General features: G+C 40.5%; 1 pseudogene; it reads left to right on the top strand.

Annotated features, from left to right (window-relative positions):
• The first annotated feature begins 3,955 nt into the window (after positions 1–3,955).
• On the top strand, positions 3,956–4,266 carry LOC128579696 (SOSS complex subunit C-like; annotated as a pseudogene).
• The last annotated feature ends 1,796 nt before the right edge of the window (positions 4,267–6,062 follow it).

The following is a 6,062-nucleotide window of genomic DNA, read 5'->3' as shown; positions in this document are numbered from 1 at the left end:
TCCTTCTTAATCTCATCTATAACCCATCTATCCTTCAGCATAAGGTTGCTTAGCTTCCATGTTTTTGTATGGGTATGCAGGTTCCTGTTGTTATTGAGTTCAACTTTTATTCCATGATGGTCTGAGAAGATGTAAGGAATAATTTCCATTTTTAAAAATTTGCTGAGCTTAGATGTGGTCTAGGATGTGGTCTATTTTGGAGTATGTTCCGTGGGCTGATGAGAAGAATGTGTATTCAGTTTTGTTGGGATGAAATGTTCTGTAGATGTCTGTTAAGTCCAGATGTTGAATGGTTGAGTTTAAATCTAAGATTTCTTTGCTTAGCTTCCTTTTGGAGGATCTATCCAGCACTGCTAAAGGGGTGTTAAAATCTCCAACTACTATATAAGTGGAAGAAATCGAGTTGCTCATGTCTGTTAGAGTTTCTCTTATAAATTGAGGTGCACTGTGGTTGGGTGCATAAATATTAATAATAGAGATCTCATCATATTGAATATTACCTTTAACAAATATGAAGTGTCCATCCTTATCCTTAGTTATTTTGGTTGGTTTAAAGCCTATTGTGTCTGTGAACAGGATTGCAATACCTGCTTTTTTCTGCTTTCCATTTGCCTGGAGTATAGATGACCATCTCTTCACCTTGAGTCTGTATTTGTCTTTTAACATAAGATGCGATTCTTGTATGCAGCAGATATCTGGCTTGAGTTTCTGTATCCAGTCAGCCAACCTCTGCCTCTTTAGAGGACAGTTTAAACCATTCACATTAATTGAGAATATTGATAAGCCTTTGGAGAGTCCAGTGGACATTTTTAATCCTTTTGCGACTGTGGAAGTTGGAATTTGATCAAAATTTTCTGGGTGGGTTTACTTTTGTGGTGGAGGATTATGCTGGTCTTTATGGAGGATAGGTCTGAGAATATCCTGGAGAGCTGGTTTAGTTATGGCAAATTTCTTCAACATGTGAATGTCATTGAAGTATTTAATTTTTCTGTCATAAATGAAACTCAGTTTAGCTTGGTATAGGATCCTGGGTTGAAAGTTATTTTGTTTTAGGAGATTAAAAGTCGATGACCATCCTCTTCTAGCTTGAAAGGTTTCAGCAGAGAGATCTGCAGTTATGCTAATATTCTTCCCCTTGTAGGTAACAGTTTTCTTTCGTCTGGCAGCTTTCAGAATTTTCTCCTTCATATTAACTTTAGTGAAATTGATTATGATGTGTCTGGGGGATGTCTTATTTGGGTTGAGTCGTGCTGGAGTTCTGAAACTGTCTGCTATCTGAATTTCAGAATCTCTTGGCATGTCTGGAAAGTTCTCTTTCATAATCTCATGGAGAAGAGACTCTGTGCCTTGTGAAGCCACTTTGTCGCTTTCGGGGATCCCTATAAGACAAATATTAGTTTTCTTTGAATTATCCCAGAGCTCTCTGAGAGAGTGATCTGTTTTTGCCCTCCATTTCTCATCCTCTTTGAGAGTTTGGGAGCATTTGAAAACTTTGTCTTCAATGTCAGAAATCATTTCTTCTGCTTGCTCCATTCTGTTACTGAGGGATTCTACTGTGTTTCTCAGTTCTTTGAGGGATGCAACTTCTTGTCTCAATGTGTCAAAATCTTTGGTCATTTGGTCTTTGAATTTGTTTAATTCTTGAGATATCTTTTGGGTTACTGCTTGGAGTTCTAATTCAATCTTATTTGCTATCCAGATTCTGAATGCGATTTCTGACATCTCAGCTATTTGTTTGTGCATGGGATCTTGTGCTGTGTCTGCCCCATTGATCCTTGGGGGAGTTGATCTACTCTGATTATTCACATTGCCAGAGTTTTTCTGTTGATTTTGCCTCATAATTGTTTTTCACCGTTGCCTCTGGCCGTCCTCAGAGTTGGGGAGGTGTCTCTCCAAGATTAGACCCCAGCGGGATCACTCTATTGTTACTTGATCTTTGTAGGGAGTGACCTTGTGTAGCTCCTCTGGGGCTGTACTGCTAGGGAGTTCTTGCTGTGGAAGCAGCTCCAGCGTGTGACACACCCGGATCCAGCAACAGGGCGGCAGGTGGTGCACACAGTTCTGGCAGTGCCTGGCACCCAGTGACTTTGGCATAGAGAGCCCAAGGCTCCAGCAGTCTCTGGCCAGGAAAAGGGCTCTGCGCAGAGGCAGGGAGGGCTCCAGAGGGCACTCATCTACCAGTATCCCTGGCCAGACGAGCGGGCCAGTGTGGAGGCTGGGAGGACACAGGAGGGAGGACGCAGGATTGCACGGCTCCCGCAGTTCCTGGTCAGGGCATGCAGAGGCCCAGTTGGTGTGGGGTCGCGGCACAGATCTTATGGAGGTCTGGGCAGTGCCAAGCCCAGGAATTTGAGGTTGCTATGGGCTGTGACACCATGGCACTCTACCCAGGGCATGTTTAATTGTGATGTGTAATGGACATACTTGCAGTTTAAGATGACACCTTTAAAATAAATTCTCTCTTAATGATGACTTGAGCACTGCCACTCAAATGGGAGAATCAGCAGAATCTGTAGGATCTTTTTTGGAATTGACATTCTCTATTATAATTTTGTTCCTGTTTATTTTTAAATTTTCTTTTTGTTTCACTAGAAAGGAAAGATGATGCTCAGTTTTAAATGTTAAAAGTGTACAAGTTGCTTTGTTACAATAAAAATAAATGTGTACACAAAGGGATAAAAAAAGCCCTTCCAATTAGAGTTGTTCTAGAGCAGATTTAATTTTTGCTTTATGTTTTAATTATACAATTTGGAATTGTTTCAGTTTTGTCAGGGAGTATAATTTATTTTTGGATGAAAACTATTGATGAGACAAATGATTTGTAAAGATTGTTTTGTTGTCTGATTTTTCTAAAGGAAATAAATTTTCAAGGCACTATTCAATTATGCAAATATGTCATATTAATTAATATACACATAATTATATCAGTTGATATATAGATGATACATATAGAGGGTACCAAAAAAGGCAGAAAAAAACTGTAGTAAAATTGTAATACTTGAGCCATGCTTGACTTCTGCAGTTATAAGAGGTGCTTAAAAGTAACTTATATTTGTCTTTTGTTAGCCATTTATATTAAGTATAAAGCAAAGGGCAATCATACTGAAATCCCATTGTCCAGATTCCGATCCAGGCTCCTACTCACTATGTATATGAAGTTAGGAAAATCACTTAACCTCACTGCTCCTAAATTTTCTCATCAGCAAAATGAGGAAAATAATAAGAATACACACTGAACTTGTAGAGTTGTTCTGGGAGTTAGAATAATTAATGCAGATATAGCATTTACCCAGTGCTTTGTGTACAGGAACAAGAAGCGTTAGTTTTTTTTTTTTTAAGTTATCAATTAATTACTTAGGAGAAGGGCAGGGTATTTGGGTGAGGTACCTTGAAGATCCTTGTACTGGAACCAGGATGCCACATCCATAACCATGGACCGACTTGCATCCTCTGCTGTCAGCCAACTGCAGAGGGGCACCACATGTAGTAGGACCTCATCCCCTGTGAGCCCAGAACCCCTGCAGCTTGTCACATTCAGCTCCTGGGTGACAAAAACCAAGGGAGCATTTGTTAGAAATGCTTCAGATTCCCTTTGGAACAGGGCATAATCAAAAGGGGATTTAGCAAGGAGTAAGACACGAGGGAAGGAGAAAGGGACTTCACCAGGGAAGCCAAGAGCCCAGGCATAAGCAAAAAGGAGGAGGAAGAAAACGACCCCGGCAATTAAAATGAGCACTTCTTTGCAAGCAGCCCATCTGCCTCCAGGCCTGTTCACTGACTCCACCCACCTTCGAGGCAGATCAGATTCCATTAAGAGAGAAAAGTACGCTGAGTGGTCGCGCCTCTCTCGGGAGCCGCCGCGTGGAGGCTCTGCAGTCCCCAGCGCCTTCCGTGGCCAGGTGATTGTAAAGTGCTGATTGGTTGCCACCAGACATAATTGGAACAGAATAGGAAGATGGCAGCAAATCCTTCAGGACAAGGTTTTCAAAACAAAAATAGAGTTGCAATCTTGGCAGAACTGGACAAGGAGAAAAGACAATTACTTATGCAGAACCAGTCTTCAACAAATCATCCCGGAGCGAGCATCGCACTCTTTAGACCTGCTCTGAATAAGGACTTCCGGGATCATGCCGAGCAGCAGCACATAGCCCAGCAGAAGGCAGCTTGGCAGCATGCTCATCACATTCATCTGGATACTTCATAACTCGAGACTCTGCATTTGGGAATCTTATTCTTCCAGTTTTGCCTCGCCTTGACCCAGAGTGAAGAAAATATTTGTGATGAAAATGACTTCGTAATACCAAGTGCCAAAGCTACTATCATTCAGTGCTATACAAACAGTGACTTTCAGAATTTCAGTGAACTTTTATATTTTCTGCTTCTTTAAAAGAAAGGAATGTATAAGGAAAAACAAAACAAATAAACAAACAAAAAAAAAAAACGGTAACTAGGATGATGGAGAGCTTTAGGAGCCATATCGTCTGAGGAACTGATTATACTGCCCATGACAGCAACTGTTCTGAAATGCTGTTTGATTTTAACTCTAAATCAGATTCTGAATTGGATGGTCATATAAAATCACACCCTCACCCCCAACAGGTTTGACTGAATATATCTATCATGTCCACACTAGATTTTCATGAGTCATTTACAGTACTTACCTTAAAAAATTAGGGTGCTTTATAACATGTGAACCAATAGGCTTAAATAAGTTACATTCAAATTTGGTGTTTGGAGGACTAGTGTCAGTATACCTTTTGATTTTATAGTTGACAAAAGAACCTGAAATATTCTTTGTGAACTTGTATTTTTCAATTCTAAACAAAAACTCAAGATAAGACTAAATTACCAGTCTTATCTTTTATAAACATACGCCGTAATAAATGATGTGACTAAATGCTATTAAAAACAATTATAATAAATGTGGTGGCTTTTAAATTCATACATGCTCTTTTGGAGCATTGCCATATAAATGGTCTGCTTTTTAATTTGGGGGTGTGGAACACAGTTTTGTAATATAAAGTCTGATGTATTCATGAGAGTCCATGGCATGGAGTGACCAAAAGCCAAATGTCTCTAAATGTCTTGGTGTAGCCAAATGGCTCAGAGCAGTCAGTTGGCTAGGTTATACCAGGTCAGGAAAGACAGGAGTCCCATGCCTAGAGATGACCTTCTCTAGAGGCAACATTCTTGAGAAGTCAGCATTTCTGTTTCTCATTGCATCCCTGCATCCCTGCAAAAGCCTAAATTGGCTTTTCTGGGTAATCTCATCTTTTTCAGCACTTCTTTAATCTCTTCTTACAGAAATTTTTTCAAGGCTTTATCTTTTTAGAGGGGTTTTAGGTTCATAGCAGAATTGAGTAGGAGTATTTATAGACGGCAGCCCCCAATGTACATGCCCCTCACCTACTATCAACATCTCCACCAGAGTGGTGCATTTGTTATAAATGAGGAACCTGCATTGACCCATCATTATTCCTCAAGGTCCATGGTTTACATTAGGGTTCAGTCTGGGTGATGTGCTATATATGGGTTTGAAAAAACTCTGATGCTGTGCGGTGCCTGTGGCTCAAGGAGTAGGGCGCTGGTCCCATATGCTGGAGGTGGCGGGTTCAAACCCAGCCCCGGCCAAAAAACCACAAAAAAAAAAGAAAGAAAAAACTCTTATGTAATTTTTTATTCAGCAGCATAAAACTACATATCCTCTTAAAAATCAATTTGACAAATGCCCTACTGACATAATAGTGAAACCATCTGCCTCATGTGGGAGTAATGCACTAGCACTTATTCATTCACTCAATCATTTGGTCAACCCTTATTGGGTGTCTGCTATGTGAAGGCCCCCTCAGCAAACAAAGAAGCAAGGATAATGTCTCCATCTTCAGTGACTCACAAACAGGTAAAGGGAAAACAATACTCAGCCTAGACAGCTACACAAGCACAGAATGACAAGCAGTGTGTACAAAGGGATACAGAATGCTGGAAAAGGAACAGATCACCAAGTGGGCCTAGTTCCTCCAAAGCCAGCAGGACCACTCAAGAATAAAAGAGACCAAGTCCTC

Source organism: Nycticebus coucang, chromosome 2, assembly GCF_027406575.1.
Source record: "Nycticebus coucang isolate mNycCou1 chromosome 2, mNycCou1.pri, whole genome shotgun sequence".
Taxonomy (NCBI): Eukaryota; Metazoa; Chordata; class Mammalia; order Primates; family Lorisidae; genus Nycticebus; species Nycticebus coucang.
The sequence above is the reverse complement of the archived record's forward strand: the minus strand, read 5'-3'. Positions and strand labels throughout refer to the sequence as shown.